Source organism: Malaclemys terrapin, chromosome 9 (genome assembly GCF_027887155.1).
Source record: "Malaclemys terrapin pileata isolate rMalTer1 chromosome 9, rMalTer1.hap1, whole genome shotgun sequence".
Taxonomy (NCBI): domain Eukaryota; kingdom Metazoa; phylum Chordata; order Testudines; family Emydidae; genus Malaclemys; species Malaclemys terrapin.
In genome coordinates, this window is record NC_071513.1 from 11,213,723 (window position 1) to 11,234,164 (window position 20,442).

At 42.3% G+C, this 20,442-nt stretch overlaps 1 long non-coding RNA gene across 3 annotated transcripts in view; it reads left to right on the forward strand.

The window, feature by feature from the left end:
• The window catches only part of LOC128843366 (uncharacterized), a 77,154-nt gene that overhangs the window by 28,096 nt on the left and 28,616 nt on the right, over positions 1-20,442 (forward strand). The window lies entirely within an intron of this gene.

Below are 20,442 nucleotides of genomic sequence, written 5' to 3' on the forward strand. Positions count from 1 at the left end.
CAGAAACATTTTTTCTCTGTACATACATAGTTATGTTTCTCCTTAGGGAGAAATTCACCGCTATGCAGAAAGCCAGGTAGGTACCAGTTAAGTCCCAGTGTTTGTACATTTCAGGCAATGTATGACAACTAAACTACCTGTGAAAAATGTTCCTGCTGATTCTCGTGTAGTTCTGCTCTCTTGTTTGCTTGCGGTGCTTTGAGATCTGAGGTTTTTAGGACTTGACCTAAAATGTCCCCTTACTTCAGTCTTGCTCGTGGTCTTTGAGATGGGGGGGAAAATGCAATTTTAGGTCATGATCCTATAACAGGATCAGATAGCACGGCCCCCTGTGCTGTGCATGGTGCAGGGATTGATGTTAATGGGACCTGGGGATCTTGCATACAATGTAGTGATGCTCCAGGCACTGTTGTTTTTTTAATCGCCAGCAGAGATATATAAACAGCGTGGACAAAATCAGTTTGTTCTTTAGCTTTTTCTGAGGTGTGGATTTTCCCAGTGTGCTTGCTCCTCTTCAGCTGACAAGGACAGAGGTTTTCAAAAGTTTCTCGCCAAAGCTGCCAAGGAGTGGGCACTTTGTGCCACTGCACCAGCAGAATGAGGCTTGGGGCTTATCTGCTGCTAAGCCCCATGGATTTGACTAGGATCAGGACTGCGGTGCGACCTTTGTCGTTCAGTTTACTGAGTCATGTCTTGTCTTGATAGAGTCTAGTTTCTGAGAAACCAAGCTCACACTAGCAGGGGGCCCAAGCCTGCTCCCATACAAGTCAAGCTGAGTTTTGCAGGGAGCAGGATCATGCCAGTATTTTTTTTTAATTCAGTGTCTTTTCCTAGTCTTTAAGAAGCCCTATTCTGCAATCCTTCCTAACAGATGTAATCTCATTGGGTGCAATAGAACTTCTCGTGTGCAAGGGTTTGCAGGGTTGGGCTTTTTGTGCATGGGATAGCCTGCAGATTATTACTGGTATTACAGAAGCAGCTCTTACTTTATGTATGTGCTTCACCCATTGCGCTAGATTCTGTGTCTATTCATAGTAATAGACAGTGCCTGCCCTAAAGAGCTTACAGTCTATGGGCAGGTCTTCACTATGGGGGGGGGGTCGATTTAAGATAAGCAAATTCAGCTACGCGAATAGCGTAGCTGAATTCGACCTATCGGAGCCGACTTACCCCGCTGTGAGGACGGTGGCAAAATCGACCTCCGCGGCTCCCCGTCGATGGCGCTTACTCCCACCTCTGCTGGTGGAGTAAGAGCATCGATTCGGGGATCGATTGTCGCGTTCCGACGAGACGCGATAATTCGATCCCCGAGAGATCGATTTCTACCCGTCGATTCAGGCGGGTAGTGTAGACCTAGCCTAAGAGAAGAGCCGGAAGGGAAACCAAAGCACAGAGAAAGGAAGTCGTGCAGCAGGTCAGAGGCAAAGCTGAGGATAGAACCCAGGTCTTTTAAGACCCAGGCCAGTGCCCTACACTATCTCTTAATATATAGATATGCTCCATAGTACCTAATGAACTCTGTATTTTAGAAGACGTTTGTAAGTCCTTATTTACTCAACAGATTGGAACAGCTCTAAAATTTAAATATGTATTTAAGCACATAATCAAATCACTTGCGTAATTTCATTGGAGTTGTTTACTGGTTAAACAGGGCAGCCGACTTTTAAATTGCAACAGCTCTGTTCCTTGTTTTCTTTTTTCTTTTCCCCCCAAAAGAGTAAAAATCATTGGACCATGAAATGGGCTATTTGCTTGCAAACTGTCTTTCAAATCAGAGCCATTTTGGAAGTTTATAAGCAGAATCAGCCATCACAACCTGGCAAAAAAATGTTTTACAGTCTTCATTTAAAAATAGACAAAGTGGAAATTAATTAAAAAAAAAAAAAAAAAAAAAGCGAATCTCAGCTGTAGCTTTTGTTTGTCCAAGTGAATATCTGAGAACGAGTAATAATACCTGGAAAGTAAAGCCGTCTAATGGCATTATTCAGCGAACCTTAGGTAGAACACTGCAGAGATGCAACAAAATCTTTAGGGCAAGTCCTTATTCCTTTAATATTGCCTCTTTCATGTGTGACTCTCCTATAATCAGATGATTTGCATGATCTGTTCAGGCTCATTTCTAAGCATTCAAATCATTAAATGTTGGGAATAGCTTGATGTGCCGGCAGACATTGTATCAATGTAAGCATGAATGCTGGTGCCAGTTACAACCTTTCTGAGAGATGGTGTTGACAGTTATCCTAACACATCCCTTGCTCCAGTTCTATGTTTTTATCGAATTGTTAATTTTCCTATGGCTGATTGTCAGAAGTAATAATATTGGGATGTCATGCCCTAAACATAGTATTGCATTCGCCCATACGTAACCAACCACACTTAGATGTTGGGATACAGGATGTTCAGATCGCTCAGCTGGTAAATAAAACATAGTTTTAATTTCCTATCATCAGGGCCGGTGCGAAACTTCCATCTTGCGCCACCCCCCAGCCCTGCGGCGGCATCCCCCCCGCGGCAGCTCCCCCCTGGCCCGGGAAGCCGTGCGGCAGCTCCCCCCCGCCCTGAGGCACCCCCTCGTGGCAGCTCCCCGGCCTGGGGATCCGTGCGGCAGCTCTGACCCAGGGGTTCCCTTGGGCTGCCGGCAGCAGCCAGACTCCCGCTGTGTGTTTAAAAAAAAAAAAAAATCTTGGCACCCCAGGCAACTGCCTAGTTGGCCTAAATGGTAGCACCGGCCCTGTCTATCATAAAGACATAGGAAGTTGCAAGATATTCACATGGGCTCTTCTGAGTTTTTTTTGTCATTGCAGTAAGATGAGGTCATCTGAACTAAAACCGTAAATGCAAAACAGAGAGGAGATCGATATTAAAGAAAGAACAGGTTGAAACTGGCTAAGATAAGGCCAGATTAAAAAAAAAAAAGAGGAGATTTTTGTGCTTTCAGTATAGATTTGTAATACATCAGATATTGCCATGGAAAAACTTTCCTTTGCATTTATCTTAATGGCACGTGCTCAGTAGAGCTCGGGGTCCAATCCTGCTTCTACTGAAGTCAATGAGAATAGGCAAAGACCTGCATACCATGACTATGACCTATCTTGTCTAGAAGTGCATGGGTAACATGGAGTATTTACAGGTTCCAGATGATACCAGGACCGGGGAGAAGAAAGCAGCAGCTTGAAGCATAAGCAGTTTAAATACTAAGTAACGATGACCCATAGGGCTAGAGATCAACATACATGCTGAAGAGAAACCGTTATAATAGGGTGTTAGATTCTGATCTCAGTGAGACCAATGTGAATGTGGAGCAATACCGCTAATCCATGGTGGTGTTTAGATGGTTTTCCCCCCTCTTTTGGTGACGTCCAGCTCTCCCCACATGAACTCTGAGTCACCAGCAGGCGTTGTGAGGAGAATTCTGCAGGGGCTGGAGTGGATTAAACTCGCCTTCTCAGCCCACAGATGCTGCAGTTGCTCTTCCAGTCTTTGTACGGAAATCATGGCCCCTGCTTCGGTGTGGTTTTCAGGTTGCTGAGTTCATGTAAATCCATTGTTGCCCCGCCACGTGCTCACCCCCCAGAGCCCATGTGGAGCACTCTGGGCTGGAGTGATCCCTCCCTATTAGGGCTGTCGATTAATCGCAGTTAACTCACATGATTAACTCAAATTAATCGTGGTTAAAAAAATTAATTGCGATTAATCGCACTGTTAAACAATAGAATACCAATTGAAATGTATTAAAAATGTGGATTTTTTCTACATTTTCAAATATATTGATTTCTGTTACAACACAGAATTCAAAGTGCACAGTGCTCACTTTATATTTTTTATTACAAATATTTGCACTGTAAAAATGACAAAAGAAATAATATTTTTCAATTCACGTCATACAAGTACTGTAGTGCAATCTCTTTATTGTGAAAGTGAAGCTTACAAATGTAGATTTTTTTTGTTACATAACTGCACTCAAAAACAAAGAAATGTGAAAGTTTAGAGCCTACAAGTCCACTCAGTCCTACTTCTTGTTCCGCCAATTGCTAAGACAAACAAGTTTGTTTACATTTACAAGCGATAATGCTGCCTGTTTCTTATTTACAATGTCACCTGAAAGTGAGAACAGGCATTCACATGGCACTTTTGTAGCCAGTGTTGCAAGATATTTACATGCCAGATATGCAAAACATTCATATGCCCCTTCATGCTTCAGCCACCATTCTAGAGGGCATGCTTCCATGCTGATGATGCTCATTAAAAAATAATGCGTTAATTAAATTTGTGACTGAACTCCTTGGGGGAGAATTGTATGTCTCCTGTTCTGTTTTACCCACATTCTGCCATATATTTCATGTTATAGCAGTCTCGGATGATGACCCAGCACAAGTTTGTTTTAAGAACATTTTCACAGCAGATTTGACAAAATGCAAAGAAGGTACCAAGATGAGATTTCTAAAGATAACTACAGCACTCGACCCAAGGTTTAAGAATCTGAAGTGCCTTCCAAAATCTGAGAGGGCTGAGGTGTGGAGATGCTTTCAGAAGTCTTAGAAGAGCAACACTCAGATGCGGAAACTACAGAACCTGAACCAACAAAAAAGAATCTCAACCTTCTGCTGGCGGCATCTGACTCAGATGATGAAAATGAACATTCGTTGATCTGCTCTGCTTTGGATTGTTATCGAGCAGAACCTATCATCAACATGGAGGCATGTCCTCTGGAATAGTGGTTGAGACATGAAGGTACATACGAGTCTTTAGCACATCTGGCATATAAATATCTTGCAACGCTGGCTACAGTAGTGCCATGTGAGTGCCTGTTCTCACTTTCAGGTGACATTGTAAACAAGAAGCAGGCAGCATTATCTATTGCAAATTGTAACCAAACGTGTTTGTCTGAGCGATTGGCTGAACAAGTAAAAGGACAGATTGAACTTGTAGGCTCTAAAGTTTTACCTTGTTTTATTTTTGAATGCAGCTATTTTTTTGTACATAATTATACATTTGTAAGTTGCACTTTCATGACAAAGATATTGCACTACAGTACTTGTATTAGGTGAATTGAAAAATCTATTTCTTTTGTTTTTTACAGTGCAAATATTTTAATAAAAAATAAATATAAAGTGAGCATTGTACACTTTATATTCTGTGTTTGTAATTGAAATCGATATATTTGAAAATGTAGAAAAACATCCCAAAATATTTAAATAAATGCTATTCTATTATTGTTTAACAGAGTGATTAATTGTGATTAATTTTTTTAATTGCTTGACACCCCTACTCCCTAGGCACGCCATCTGTGCCCGGGAGCCCTGCAGGATTAACATGTCACTGAAAGCCTCATCTGCCCAGCTGCAAATAACTGTGAGTGAAGTGCTGGACCAGTAGCACTGGCTTGAGCTGTGCACTGTAGATCTGCCACACGTCAGCCTATCTCTTTCTATTTTATTCCAGACATTAATTCCACCCGACGACTAATCTGGTGGGGGCAGGGCCGGCTCCAGGGTTTATGCCTCCCCAAGCGGCGCAAAAAATAAAAAAAAAAGCCGCGATCCCAATCGCGATCTGTGGTGGCAATTGGGCGGGAGGTCCTTCGCTCCGAGCGGGAGTGAGGGACCATTCGCCGAATTGCCGCCGAATAGCTGCACGTGCCGCCCCTCTCCGGAGTGGCTGCCCCAAGCACTTGCTTGGCAAGCTGGTGCCTGGAGCCGGCCCTGGGTGGGGGAGGATGAGAACATTATAAATGTACACCTTGGATTTCTGAGATGCTTTTTGCCTGGTAGCTGAAGAAGAGATACTGTTTCCGTGATTGATATGCAGATTTAGCTCAGCTAATTGGCTTTCTCCGTTGTCTCCGAAGACTCAATGTATTATTTGTAAAGTACTGGATACTTCTGCACTGGGAACATTATAGCTATAATAACTCTGAAATTCAATGCATCCTTATCTGCTAATAAGGAAGTGAGGATCCGTGTAGCTCTGACACATTAGAACAAGCCACCACAATCTCTGCTTATTTGAACTGAAATGCTTTTACGGCCCGTTGGGTCGGTTCTCATTGGCTCTGAAATGCTTTAAAGGCCTTTAGATCTGAACTTGAACGTGGTATGCCGTATGTGAGCGTGCACATGTACTAGGACTCCCCCAAATATGTTTTAAGCAAAAACGTTCCATCCATGGCATAAAATGTTAACTTAAATTTGCGGACAAAACCAGACACTTATTACTTATCTCCCCAGTCAAGCTTGTAGTTCGGGTGATCCACATTCTTACGCCATATAGGAAAATAGCGATTGCTGGGGAAAATAATAGAGAAGATGATTGAAATGGTCTTGATCCCCTGGACCGATGTTTATTTCAAGGCCTCATGCTCAGAATGCATAATTCTATGGACGTTTCTTGGTCTAAAACGGTAAAGAGAAAAACAAGCATGTTGGTTAGAGCTGGACTCAAGCTGCAGAATTGTGATAGAACGCCGATCTAGAAAATGCCAGTGTTTGTATCCAGGCTTTTGCTTGAAACTATTATAAAGATAGGGACCATTTGCCAAATTCAAATCCACGTCCAGGTTTTGATTCTTCATCCCACTTCTCTCCTTCCAAAGGTCGAGGATATAGTCAAGTGGCCACCATGGGGTTAACTGGGTTACACCAGACTATTACAGGATGGAGCCATGCTTCATTCCTCCCTACTTCCTGTTTCTCAGTGGGATTCCTTCCCCTTATGCTTCCCCTCCCCCGTACCCCCCAGAAGGCTATGTCCACACTACAAATGCTTCCGTGGCACAGCTGTAGCTATGCCGCTGTAGTGTAAACACTTGCTACAGCTATGGAACGGTTTTTCTGCTGTAGTAAATCCATCCCCCCGAGAGGCGGTAGCTAGGTTGACTTTTTCCCTAGCAAGGAAAATTTTTCTCTTGAATTCTTTCCTAGCAGGGTCTATACCACGGTTTAGGTCAGGCTAGCTATGTTGCTCAGGGGTGTGAGGTTTTTCACACCCCTGAGCGATGTAGCTAGGTTGACCTAAGTTTTTGGTGTAGACCAGGCTTCAATTTGTTGCAGGTGGATAAAGCAGCAACTTCCTTAGTTGGAGTCCTGGGAGTAGAGTTTTCTTTTTTTGCACTTTACAAAAACTTTGGAGGTGGGGTTTTGATGTGGTTCCATCTCTAATTTAGCATGAAGAATGTGGTAACTCTAACAACTCTCTGATAGCGCCCACAATTTCCATTGATTTCAGTGAGATTGGGCCTCTCAGAAACTTGAAGATTGAGGATCTAGGCAAGCCAGGGCCTATTCCTGGTGCCACTGAAATCAAGGGGAAAATCCTAGAGAGTTCATTGGGGGCAAGATTGAGACCTGAGTGCTAGGGGAAGGAGGAGAGTATAGTCCTGAGTGCGCCGTGGAGGATGTTATTTCCTGAGCATCAGAGGGATTTGATGCATAAGGGGTTGTTTTCAGATCACATCGATCAAATTAACAATGGAGGGTGATGATCCTCTAAATCTTGTGCACCAATTCCTTATGCCCTGCTGCCTTCCTTAAAGACGTTATTAAAGCCATCCTAGGATGGTGAGCTTGGCAACTTTTTGCCTTGCCTGGGGGATGTGCAAATTTGAAAAGCAGTATTTAGGCAAGACATACAAACTGAGAAATCTTACTAGTCTTACCCAGCTCTACTTCCATCTCCCCAGACTCTTATACTGACGCCCATCTAAGGTGGATTTGCACAACTCTCAACTTCTGACAAAGCTGCTATGATAGCAGTGTCCCCATAGCCAGGACCTATGTTGGTTGGGTCTCACCACGAGCTATAATGCTCAAGCCCAGTGTTCCCGCCTTGCTACAGCAATTTAAAATATGATCGCAATTTACTCAGACCCCCATCCAGTTTGTTTTAGCCTGGTGGATATAAGGGGTGGAAGGAACCAATAACAATTTGAAGTTTATGTGCTCTACATGTACAGTAACTAAGAGTTTAAGTTCATCTGATTTGATGAATCAGTGCAGTGAATTGCTTGATGAATCAATAAGGGAAGGTTAAAGCCTGTTCATTAATGAAAAATGTATTCGAGAGATTTAGAAGGTAGTAAAAGGTATTGCACTGCTGAAAAGAAGGACATTTTCATTGTCTGCCTAGCATGGTGGAGTTGCCTGTTTTGTGTGCCTACCCTAATAGGTGGTAAAAGGGTTAATGTGGGCCTGAGGCCAATTAACCCACTGGTTACACTTGGAGAGTGGGCTAGGCCTAGTTAACGATGAAGCCCCGCTGTGGAGGGACTGGGTGTGCAATAAACAGAGAAAGTTTGGAACAGAAGGAGGCTGATTTCTTTATGGTGAAAAAATTCAGATCAGAAGTGTGTTCGTAGGAGTAGCGTTTGATAATGAATTAGCTTGGAAGGGTCACACAGGTAATGTCATGTAAAAGTAGGATGAACTTTGTGAGATGTGTAGCTGGAAACAAATGGAGTGCAGATAAGAAGGTATTGAGGATGATGATGTATAGAGCATTGATAAGACCAGTTGTAGACTATGGATGCCAACCTTTTGGGTCAGTCTCAAAAACAACTCTTAGAAACTTGGAACTGCTCCAGGCCCAAGCCCATGTGGTACAATGATAACCCTAGTGTGTGTGCTGCAAATCGCCGCCGGAGAACCACGTATAAATCTAAGGATGCAACTATTCGATCTAACCTTTGGGGCAAAGGTAAAAGGGAAGCATGAAAATAGAAATACACAACAGGTTTAGGAGGATTGCTGGGATCTTAGTAAATAAAACTATATGGATTGCCACAGAATTCTTCATAATGTCAGGGTCAACAAATGGGTAAAGGAGATATGTAAAAAAGAAAAATTGAGAAAACTAAACTTTTTTTTTTTTTAGTCATGGGAAGTCAAATTACAGCTGGACAGTTATTCCCCCATTTGTGGATTTGGAACTATATGAAGAACGTAAGGGAAGGAAAAAAGCCCACACATTATGACCAATGACATTTCTGAATTTATTTATGAAAAATAAGTCTACACAGATGGATCAAAAGATGACCGCATGGGTAAAGTGGGAACAGCTGTCTGTGTTTCTAGTCTTGTAATCCAGAGATCTAAAAGGCTATCAAATTATGTGACCATTCTGATGGCTCTCTTAATGGAGATAATGTTGTCACTAACATGGATTAGAGATGTTTAACTGGCTGCAGCTATAATTTTATCTGATTCCTTGTCAGGCATTCTGATGATCAGAACAGGGACTTTGGAAAACAGAAATGACATAAGTGAAATAGTGTTCCTAACTGTGGAAATAATGCAAGCAGATATGTATAACAATAGCACTGATTCCAGCACATAGCAGAATACCTGGGAATGAAAAGACTGATAAAGCAGCAAACAAGCTCTAAAAAATGAGGAGGTAGATATTACCATACCCGTATGTAGTCAAGAATTTAAAAGTGTGGTCTTGAAAGAGCTTGCGAAGAAATGGCAAGAACTATGGACTAAGGAAACAAAAGGATGAAGATTTTATGATGTATGCTCAAATCAAAGCTAATGCTATACTCCATAGCCATGATAGAAAAAGTAAAGTAGTCATTTTTAGAGTGTTAACCGGTCATTGAGCCTTAAGTGATAAATTAAACTTATTAAAAATATATTCAGATGGGTTTTGTAATGTGTGCACCAAAGACAGTGTTGATCGTGCTCTATGGCATTGTGGGTGTGATGGGTGGCTGCCCCTCACTGGCAGTAAAAGGGTTAAAAGCAGCCCTAGGGAGGCTGCTTTGGAGTCAGTTAATTAGAAAGGGGCTGAGAGCAGCAGTCAATCATGGCCTGGCAGGCTCATATAAGCTGCAGGGCAGAGCAGAGTTCAGTAGCTGACTGGAGCTCGAGGGGAGAAGACCAGGTTCCTAGCAGGAGGAAGGAGCACTAGCACTTGGGACAGAGCAGTGCTGCAAGCAGGAACCAGGGGAGCTAGAGAGAGCTCCTGGGTGGCTTCTAGGGCCTGCAGGCTGCAGCCCTGAGGTAGGGGCAGAAGAGGGTGCTGGAGCCACATAGGAAGCAGCCCTGGGACAATGGACTGCAGTTGCAACTGAGGGAGTGGCTGGATAGAGATTGCAGGTCCCCCAGAAGGGAGGAACACAGAGTGTGGCACAGCCACAAGGCAGTGGCACTGGGAGTGGTGGGGTCCTGGAACAAAAGTGACGGTGATGGGGCACCACCAGAGGAGGGCACTCTGGCAAGCAGAAGTAATTCCCATGACAGCCAGCAGGAGGCACCAGAGTGTTGAGTGAAACCCATCACAGCGGGCACTATTCTAAGGAAAGAAAGTTCCTTTATGAAAAATTGAGTCTGCTTGGAATCCAAGATTTTTATTTCCCTAAAGGGACTTGTGAAAATGCAGTAGTGCAAAAAGAGCCTTGCCAAGTTTTCTTAAGGATAGCAGGCTGATTGAAAGGCTATATAAAAAAACAAAAAAACCCCAAAACCAACAGTGGCTAAAAACAAATGAAGAAATTAGCGCTCAGAGCATCCTGTGATGACGCCGCTGCCCCCAAAAACAAATAAAAAGGAGGAGGCTGCAAGGAGGAACTGCAATCTCTCTCCGGATAGTAGGGAATGAAGAGATCTGTAAGGAACGGGAAGGCTTATAAAGGGCAAGGAGAAAGCCAGAGAAATGCTGGGTTGGAAGATAGTCCTGGGAGACAGTGGCAAGGAATCTGGTGGAATGAACCTTGACCACTTGTCCTAGGGTCCCTGGACTAGAACCCAGCTTCCCCTACCAGCCACTGGTAAGGATGCGTGAAGCCCCTGAGAAGAAGATGTGGACTAATAAAGGCCTTAGGATGTATGACTCTCAGGGCCCAGAATTGAGGGTGGCAGGCCAGATGGAGGGATTCAACATTTGTTTTTGCTGGATTTTGTTGCCCCAGAAGGGATGGAACTAAAAGTGACCTGGCAGAGGGCTGAGTCAGGAGAGGAGGCAGACCACCGGCCCGGAGCATAACTGTCAGTAGGGGTGCTAAGGAGGCGAGAACCTGCTATGCCACACCAAGCCACAAGGGGGCGCGCCAGCACTGAGTCTCTTCTTCAATTTGACATGGTTTTGAAGAGGCTTGTGACAATTAAACGGTGAAAGTGTAATTTATTTGGTAGTTCAGGGAATAATCCTTTAATCTAATGAGCAAAATGTGCCTCATAAAAAACATTTAGGGTGGGATGCTAAATGCCTAGGGGATTTGGATGCCCTGTTCCCAATAATTTCGATGAGAATCGAGTGACCAAAACCCTTATCCAGCTTTGAAAATTTCAGCTTTAAACAGGAAATGGGTTGTTACTGAAGTAACCCTCCATCTCTCTTCTCCCTCAACAGTATCGCAGAGGGTGAGTCCATGGCAGAAAGAACTTTACTACAAGATAAGGGTGTGGGGCCTGATCCAGTGCTCAGTGAAGTCCACAGGAAGGGTCCTGTTGACTTCAGTAGTAATTTATCGGGCACATCGATAAAAAAGGTACAACTTTAAAAAGCCCCTAAATCACTTGGCAAAAGTCTCCACAATAGCAATTGGACTCTAGCTCCTAATTCACTTAGGCACTTCTGAAAATGTTAATGAAAACATTAGCAAAAAGTACCAGTATCTGGTTACCCTTCTTATGCACTAGTGTCATGCTGGTTTTCTGCCTCCGTTATTTTATTCAAGGACTGTGCAAAGTATAACTCATAAAAATGTTCTTATATTTAAAAAAAAATATGTTGTGGTCTAAGCTTACACCAAATCTCAACCTCTTAATGACCAAGGGTCCAGAGTTGTGTGTTGCCTGATCAGTCTCAATTGTATTATACTTCATTATTATTGATTATTTACTAATTTTATTTGTATTGAGGTAGCAATAAGATTCCCCAGCCAGGGATCAGGATGCGGGGTGGGGTGGGCGTGCGAGCGTGCAGTGCCTAACACAACAGTAAAAGAGAATCCCTGCCCTAAGGATCTTGGTTTAAACACCCGACAATGTGATTTAATCTCATAATGAAAAATGCACGCATTGATGCAGTAAGAGCCTTGAAATAAGTTTTCACTGATTTTTAATAATCAGCATATGTGACGTCAATACTTGATGGTAATAAAGAGCAAGAGAAAAGCAGGTTTGTGTGGACTTAAAGTGAGTATCATAGCTATCAGTAAAGTACAGCTGAGAGCTATGACTGAGAAAGCTTGCTTTTGGATGATACATGTAAAGTATCTAATGACTTACTGTGTGAGAAACTTTAGAATGCTGCTTTAGCCTAATTAAGGCCAACATCATTAACTAGTCTCCAGATTAATAGTGTTCTTATCGACTTTCCTTTTCCTCTTTACAGCAGCCAGCTAGAGTGGCATGGTTACAATGCAGAATGCTTTTTATTACTCATCGCAATTTGTCCCTTCTCCCCACCTCCACACACAGCTCTTCTGATCAATTTGCATCATCATGTTTTATCCTTGTACCGTACAAAACCAGCTTGGTCTTCGGTACTTTCTTCTTTCTTAAGCATTGTCCGCACTACAACGTGCTCTTTTTAAAAGTTGGTTTACTGAAAATTGTTCATAATCACACTCCAGTATGAGACATACAATAAGATTCCCAAGGAAAATGAACTAGAAAAAAACAAACAGATCAGTCCTTGTCAGCATACAAAGGAGAACAGGTGCGCTTTCTCTTATAGAGCTGACTACTACAGAATTAGACCAAAAGTTCAGGGTTAAGAACCCAGCGTTCTTAATCTGGGGAACTGCTTTTCAGTCCACCCAGAAACATCAACGCCATCTCTGAAATCAGCCTCATCCTGTCGTGCTGGGGCTCCAGCTTCACACTAAAGAAGACCTTAGCAATCACCAAGGATTTTTCTTTTAATAATGAACCTTACATGTGTTACCCTGGAAACGGCATATATTTTTTTTTTGAAAGCGCGTGTAATTGAGCCATCAAGGAGGAAAAACCAGACATTTTGCACTTTAGCTACTTCTCTCTATGATAAATGGCCAGAGAACAAAAGAATCCATTGCTGTAGAGAATTGACTTTGGAATGCATGAAGAGAAAATGGCTTTGATGCAGCCAGTGTCTGCTGGAATCAAGAGGAGGGATGGAAGCCACTCCAGGAGCAGACAATCCCCAGATCTGGTGGATATTCCAACACTTAGATTTACCAAGCCAGCGCTAAACAGCTTCTGTTATACCTTACTGGTTACTCAAAAGTCCAAAACACAGTTCCCTTAAAGTAACCCAGCCTTAGGCCTCCCCCTAGTTACCCAAGTCAGATATGATGAGGATTAATGAAAATCTTATTTCATCATATAAAAAAGTTCTACCAATCCCAAAGGATTGGACACATTACCTCCCAGGTTAATGAATATTCCAGACCTTACCCAAATACACACTTACCGCCAGTTCTTATTAACTAAACTAAATTTTATTAAAAAAGAAAAGAGAGAGTGTATGGTTAAAAGATCAATATACATATAGACATGAGTTCAATTCTTGAGGTTCAGATTCAAAGCAGAGGTGGTGAGCTTTGTAGTTGCAAAGAGTTCTTTTAGAATTTAGTCCATAGGTTATAGTCCAATATTATATTCAGGATGTATCAGCTTAACTGGGATCTCAATCTTGTGACTCAAACTTCCCCTGATAAAGCGTAAGCAGATCTGAGATAAAAAGGATTGGGACCCAAGGATCTTTTCTGCAATTTCAGGCCTTCTTTGACAGGTCAGAGTCCCTTGTCTTACATTGGATAATCAGGGTGACTTTGAAGTAGGTCCCTCACCAGTACTTAGCTACATGAATTAACATAAGGCAATTGCCTGTTTTTCCACCATTCGCAGATGATTGGCTATATATTTCGAAGAGAGATGAATACAGCGACATCCTATTTTTACAGTTCATTTGAATGCTAAGATGTTCTTTTGATCTCTGAATTAACAGAATAAAGCAGTCTTGGACTGTTAATTACATTGTTGACTACTACCAATATATATGCAAAAACACAAACATTATCTCCCCATATGTTTTTAAGGGTTGAATTTGAGTCATTTGTCCTGTAGGACGCTTAACCTTTTCTGGTCATGCATCACAATAGGAATTGGAAGGGACCTCAAGAGGTTTTCTAGTCCAGTCCCGTGCACTCATGGAAGGACTAAGTATTATCTGGACCATCCCTGACAGGTGTTTGTCTAATCGGCTCTTAAAATGACAAAGATTCGACAACTTCCTAGGCAATGTATTCCAAGTGCTTAACCATCCTGACAGTTAAGAATTTTTTCCTGAAGTCCAACCTAAACTGCCCTTGCTGCAATTTAAGCTCTTGCTTCTTGTCCTATCCAAGCACTTACAGCATGTTTATGATTTAAGAACAGAATGATTTTTATTTTTAGACTGTTCTGGTAAATCTGTTGTAAGCATTTTAAAATAACATTATGATGGGTTCCTCCCAGGGTGCCCCCTGGAACTGGGGTACCACTGAGCCTCCCTCACCCACCAGCCTGGGCTCCCTTTACACTGTACTGCTGTGACCAGCCTGCCAAGCCCTCTCCCAGACTCCAGCCTGCACTTTACCAGTACGTATCCAGGTGGGGACACACTCAGCTGCAGTTACATACTGTGCTGTGATCAGCTCCCAATTCCTAAGGCACGCACCTCCTCTCTGGAGTGTAACCCCAAACTTATACCATCTTGCACTGCACAGAGAACTGTACAGCATAACCTCATGAAATTCGCCGCCTCCCTCAATGCAGAGAGGAAATATACAACAGCTTTCTGTCCCGAGTTATGACTTCCACACATACTGGTTTTAGACCAGATTTATTAACTACAAAAAATAGATTTTAAGTGATTATAAGAGATAGCAAACCGATCAAAGCAGATTACCGAGCAAATAAACAAAACATGCAAACTAAGCTTAATATACTAGATAGGTAGGATATGAATTAGCAAATTCTCACCCTGAGTGATAAACAGGCTGCCAGATTCTTAAGGCACAAGCTGTGTTGGCTTTGCAGGTTTGGCTTCCAAGCATTTCATACAAAGGCTGGAAATCCCTTTAGCCTGGGACCATCCCTTCCCCCCTGTTCAGTCTTTATTCCTCAGGTGTTTCCAGGTGTGGTGTTGTAGGGAGAGTGAGGTCCTATCATGATGTCTTCCCCCCTTTTTATATCTTCTTCCCACTTGCTGGAAAGCTCTTTTGCTGTGACCTGGGTCAAACAGTTCCCATTGTATAGTACTATCTCTGAGAGGTTTCTGTTGTACACAGTTCCTGGGCTTGTATGCATTTCCTCAATAAGCCATTAACATTGTTTGGCCTTTTTACTGTTGTACCTAAAAGGCTGCTTGTGGGTGTTTTCAACCTCACATGTTTCAGTAACACATACATAGCCAAACTTCATAACTTCACATACAACAATAGCACACACAATCCAATGAGATATTAATGTCTAGCAGATCAAGACTTTTAGAATGATACCTCACAAGACATACTTTGTAGTAAACATATCCTAATTACATGACAGTGGTGAATATTGGGATGCCAGGGTTTGTCAGACATAATTTTGGTAAGTCAAACCTTTGATTTCCATGGCAACTAGGTGCCTAAATGACTTTGAGGGTCTAGGTGTTGGTCACCACGGCTTAGGATGACCAGACAGCAAATGTGAAAAATTGGGACGGGGGTGGGAGGTAATAGGAGCCTATATAAGAAAAAGACCCCAAAATCAGGATTGTCCCTATAAAATCGGGACATCTGGTCACCCTACCATGGCTGCAAGAAAAGCCCATTTAAAAGGCCTCTGAAAAATATTACCAAAATACTTCACATATGCACATCCCAGGGGTAGGTGAACATGTGGTTGTCAGAGGTGAGATGTCAGTTCTGTATCCATAATGCATTTATCCCATAGTGGATTTGTGTATCTATTATACATTTAAGTAGTAGCTTTTGAATGAGAGGTGTTTAAAGGTTTCAGGTGTCTATGAAACAAATGGCCCTATTTATTTCTACTGGAGAGAGTCGGGACAAACTTCCTGACCTGATCCTGGAATGAAAGACTGTGTCATATGCATGTAGAACTAAGACGGCCCAAATCATTTCAGTCTGAGAGAGGTGAACCTCTTGTGCTGTGTGGTTTGCCAGCTCTCTCATGTTATTTTGGCACTTTTCAAGCCCAGTCTGAGTTCCTGAACCCTTTTCTTTGGACTCTCAAACCCATGTTTTATTAAAAAGGGATTCTATTTTTAATAATGCTTTTTTAAATGAAAGCCTGGCCGGGTGCTAGGGATAGCCAATCCTTTGAAAATTAGCTGGGTACAGATGAGTGCCCTACAAAAAGCCCACACTGCAGCTATATTTCCATAAGAACTTTCCTGCCTCCCCAGCTCCTCTGCCATTTTTTCTTGGTCTTTCTCGATTTGTTTTTCACTCTGAAGTTTTTGGCTTCACCATGTTTTTTCCCCAATGGAATTTTTCTCTCTGCTTCTTTAGCATCAGAGCCACAGACCGTTGAAGTCAGTGGGAATCTTTTCATTGCCTTTTTAGCAGGTGTTGGTCCAGCCCTAAGGAGAACATACGCCCAATATTGTATGACTTCAAGTCTAGCTTTTGGGTGTCCGAGTGCGTTCAGAATTAGGCAAAAGATTTGCTCATTCCTAGTTACTGCGTAACTTATCGCAGTCAGATACTTCAAACATATCTCCCCATTATCACTCTGAAAATGCTACCGTATTCTACAGTAACGGTCCAGAGCACTACAGCTGACAATAAATTTATAGTAGGGTCAAAATCCTGCAGATTTTATGTGAAATCCCCTCTAAAATCTACTAGAGCTGAGATGGTGTAATTAAAAGCCCATGCAATGATCTAGAAGCTCCAATTATTAAACTTCCCCTTGTCCTCACTAACACCATAAGAGTTTACCTTCTTACACAGGGCCTGATTCTGTAACCCTCATGCATGTGGATTAGCACTTAACTCACACATTTTTGTATTCAGTTACACTAGGATAGCTCCAGAGCAGTTCATCTGCCCTCGTAGAACGTGGGGTTTAAGATTCAGATTCAGCAAAGCACTTAAGAACGTGCTTAATTTTAAGCATGTAAGTAATCTCATCCCTACTCAGCAAAGCATTGAAGCAAGTGCTTAAGTCCCCTTTAGTTCAATAACCCCTCATTTAACTCAACGGGACTATTTGTGTGTGTAAAATGTAAACCTGTACATAGGTGCTTGCAGGATCAGGGCCTGTTTATAACAAGTTGTGTTTTTGTTATGAGTTTGTTTTATGGATAGCTCATGGATGAGTTAAAAGTACAGTATGGCTTTTTCCTTATAGTTTAATTTCTAATACTTCTCACAGTCTTTGGGATTTCTCTGGCTTTCTGAATTGCATGTAGCTTCCATACATCAGTTAGATGCTCTCAGACATATGACTTTATGTGAGGATTTCTTTTTCTGGCTTCTCTCTAAACTCTGGGCAACAGCATTTGAAGGATTACTATGAGAGCCTTTTGGAACGAATAAGAAAACTGTCCTTTATTACTGAGGGGAAAGCTCTTTTATCTTGATTATTTCAATGACTTCTGCGTCCATTGAGGCTAAAGAAAAACAAATAAAAATTATCCCCTGACTTTGTGAACCAGGAATTAATAGTTAGAAATGCTAAAACAACACCGGGTCTGGGAGCCATGCCTGAAAAAATACAGAATGATTAAATATTTACTTAAGGTTTTGTTGCTGTAGTTATTTGACCCACCCTTTACATTTAAATAAACTGATGGAAGCCAGGAAATTCAATATTAAGGAAAGCAAACATTCCATATGCTATGTGAAATATGGACCATTTTTAATCTAAAGTTTAAATTTTGGGTTTTTTTCCCCCCGGTTGTCTCATTCTTATCTAAAAGACATTTCTGTATAATCACATGGAGCAGGAGTGTTAACCCAGGGAAAGGGGCATCCCTGGGGGATTCCTGTGCCCTGGTGATCTCTGGTTATCAGAATGGTCCTTGGGAGCCATTGTCTTTGGTATATAATAGAGCACCTCTAAAGGCTGCTCTGTGTTGGGGACTGGACCAGTTGTCAGATGGCCCCATGATTGGGAAGTGGGACATACATTTGGCTTTAAACCCCTTTGCTTCCTGCCCTGTGATGTGTTAAGTGTAGCTCAAAGGAATCCCAGGATCTGGCCCATGGTATGGACCTAATAAAGAAGGCCAGAGTACAGAGAGGTGTACTGGGGACAAGTAGGCCTGATGGGCCCTCATCTCAGAGTGGGTGAGGGGCCATGTTGCAGTTAAGGAGGGATTTAGGATCACCGAGTGGGGGGTTGTGTTTGGGGAAGAATTCTGGAGGGTGGGGATTGGAGTGGGAGGAAGCCTACAGCAAGGGATAGAGATTGGATAGAGGGTGGGAGCAGGAACTGGGGAGCTCCTTAACTAAAACTTTCCTACACCTCAAAGGTTAAGGTTTGACTGAGGAGAGTAAGGGGGTCTTAGTGACCTGGATGAGTTCATATGGCAGTAACAGAAAGATATGCATAATCTGGGGGGATGGGCTAACTCATGAGAACATATGGAAAAGCGAATCCATTAAACAGGAAGGAACAAGGCATGTCATTGGGTTATACAGTAAGTCAGACTGGCAATTTTATCTGCCACATACTACTTGACAGAAAGCCAATGAAGCAGTTGCAAAATGGAAGTAATAACCAGATCATCCAGTCTGGTTGACTATCTTAGTTGAAGCAGTCTGAGCCATCTGCAGGCACTTCAGGGCCAAACAGGAAACCGTTACAGAAATGTGTTTCAATGATCATAGAATCATAGAACTGGAAGGGACCTCGAGAGGTCATCTGGTCCAGTCCCCTGCACTCATGGCAGGACTAATTATCTAGACCATTCCTGACAGGTGTTTGTCTAACCTGCTCTTAAAAATCTCCAATGATGGAGATTCCATAACCTCCCTAGGCAATTTATTACAGTGCTTAATCACCCTGACAGTTAGGAAGTTTTTCCTAATGTCCAACCTAAACCTCCCTTGCTGCAATTGAAGTCCATTGCTTCTTGTCTTATCCTCAGAGGTTTAAAAAAAAAACAATTTTTCTTCCTCCTCCTTGTAACAACCTTTTACATACTTGAAAACTGTTATCGTGTCTCCTCTCAGTCTTCACTTTTCCAGACTAAACAAACCCAATTTTTTCAATCTTCCCTCATAGGTCATATTTTCTAGACCTTTAATCATTTTTGTTGCTCTTCTGTGGACTCTTTCCAATTTGTCCACATCCTTTCTGAAATGTGGCACCCAGAACTGGACAGAATACTCCAGTTGAGGCCTAACCAGAGTGGAAGAATTACTTCTCGTGTCTTGCTTACAACACTCCTGCTAATACATCTCAGAAGGATGTTCGTTTTTTTTCAACAGCGTTACACTGTTGACTCATATTTAGCTTGTGGTCCACTATGACCTCCCCCCCCACCCCCACCCCCGCCCGCGATCCCTTTCTGTGGTACTCCTTCCTAGGCAGCCATTTCCCATCTTGTATGTTTGCAACTGATTGTTCCTTCCTAAGTGGAGTACTTTGCTTTTTATAGATGGGCACTATATTTTCCCTTTTCCAGTCTTCTGGAATCTCTCCTATCTTCCATGACTTCTCAAAGATCATCACTAATGGCTCAGATATCTCCTCAGTCAGCTCTTTGAGTATTCTAGGATGCATTTCATCAGGCCCCAGTGACTTGAAGACATCTAATTTGTCCAAGTAATTTTTAACTTGTTCTTTCCCTGTTTTAGTCTCTTCTGATCGTACCTCATTTTCACTGGCATTCACTACGTTAAACGTCCAATCACCACCAACTTCTTGGTGAAAACCGAAAGAAAAGTCATTAAGCACCTCTGGCATTTCCACATTTTCTGTTGTTATTTTCCCGCCCTCACTGAGTAATGGGCCTACCCTGTCTTTGGTCTTCCGCTTGCTTCCAATGTATTCGTAGAATGTTTTGTTTTTTTGTTACCTTTTGTGTGTCTAGCTAGTTTGATCTTGTTTTGTGCCTTGGCCTTTCTAGTTTCATCCCTACATACTTGTGTTATTTGTTTATATTCATCCTTTGTAATTTGACCTAGTTTCCACTTTTTGTAGGACCCTGTTGATTTTTAGATCATTGAAGGTCTCCTGGTTAAACCAGGGTGGTCTCTTGCCCACTTCCGATCTTTCCTACCAGTGGATAGTTTCCTCTTGTGCCCTTAATAATGTCTCAGTCCCAACACTTGATGAAACACATGCCATTGCATCACATTGGCGTTGCATAAATAAATAATGGTTCTAGGACAGCAAACAGAGAATGAAACAATAATAGATGTGCCTCAAAAAACAGAGTTGGGTTGCTTACTGCATTTTTAATTCTTGGTGGTATTGACAGAGAGAGATATCAAATAAAATTAAGGACTAGAAGCAC